The sequence below is a fragment of the Rhineura floridana genome, chromosome 3 (assembly GCF_030035675.1).
Source record: "Rhineura floridana isolate rRhiFlo1 chromosome 3, rRhiFlo1.hap2, whole genome shotgun sequence".
NCBI classification, from domain to species: Eukaryota; Metazoa; Chordata; class Lepidosauria; order Squamata; family Rhineuridae; genus Rhineura; species Rhineura floridana.
The window spans coordinates 125,444,430-125,445,756 of NC_084482.1; the positions used below are offsets into that span (position 1 = coordinate 125,444,430).

The following is a 1,327-nucleotide window of genomic DNA, read 5'->3' on the forward strand; positions in this document are numbered from 1 at the left end:
CTCATGAAGGGACCCTGCACTTCTGAATTTGTCACTACGCTACTGCTTATATAGTTCACACTTTCTGAAACAGTACATGAACTGAAATACAGCCATGCTTTGCAATGTGCATTCCTCTGAATTCTGCAATGCAGTTCTCTTGCCAAATAATGCGTACAAAAATGCATAGACTAGTGTAAAAGTGTGCATATAATAGTGAAAATAACATACAAAAACACATATTAGGGGAAGTTGCTTTGCAAAAATTTGTACATTAGGTAAAACTGCATACAAAATCTCTACATTAGGACAAAATCACACTGGAATGCTAATGAATTTTCATGAGGACTTTTTTTTAAAATACAAACTGATAAGGAAATGTAGAGAACTGAACCTATGATTGGAAATATGAGACACTGTGAGAAACTGGAAATGACATGTTTGCCCCTCCCTAGTACCAGTAGGTCTATGGTCATACTACCCTGAACACGCCCGATTTTGTCTGATCTGGGAAGCTAAGCAGGGTCAGGCCTGGTTAGTACTTGGATGGGAGACCGCCTGGGAATACCGGGTGCTGTAGGCTTAGAGGAAGGCAATGGTAAACCACCTCTGAATACCTCTTACCATGAAAACCCTAGGAATATATCCAAAAAGATTCATAGGGTTGACATGCAAGAGATATTATTACAGTTCAAGGACACATTCTAGCCAGGCAAAAACACTCATGGATGCAAGATGCAGGGATGCAAAGATGCACGGTGGGGCTAGTGAGGAGCATGGCCTGGGGGAAGAGGGATGTCGCCTGGAGAGAACCCTAAGAGCCAAATATATAAGCCTGGAGGGCCGCATCCACCCCCTTTCCTAAGGGCATATGCACATTTGCAATGAAGTATGATTATACATTTGCACTCTGTTTTATAACCCAGTTCAGATTTAGCACTCCCTGTGTGTCTTTCCCTGGGAACTAGGAATGTTGGGACTAGGCGATGGCGACGGCTGTGCCTCTATGTACATGAGAGAGTGTTCTGCAGTGTGCTCTTGACCGACAGAGCTGAACTCTGATGATGACCTCAAAGGCCATGCTACTTGTATGATTAATTTGCTCACTAATTTCTATAATTATAACTCAGGAGAAAGAAGGATGATGACCACAGCAGCTGATGGTAATGGGTTGGATTATTTGTTGATACTAATAGCAATGCGTAACGGTCTAATTTGTCATGCCGGCATGTTTTTCAAGACAAAAGACATCAAAGGAAGGCTTTATTTATCAAAATTTTAATTGCAAACATTTTCATACATGCAATTTCAAATTGCCTCCTAGCCTTTCTTGCATTTATGTCAACAT

The 1,327-nt window shown here is 41.3% G+C and overlaps 1 pseudogene; it reads left to right on the top strand.

Annotated features, from left to right (window-relative positions):
- Positions 1 to 443: 443 nt before the first annotated feature.
- Positions 444 to 562, top strand: LOC133382682 (5S ribosomal RNA; annotated as a pseudogene).
- The last annotated feature ends 765 nt before the right edge of the window (positions 563 to 1,327 follow it).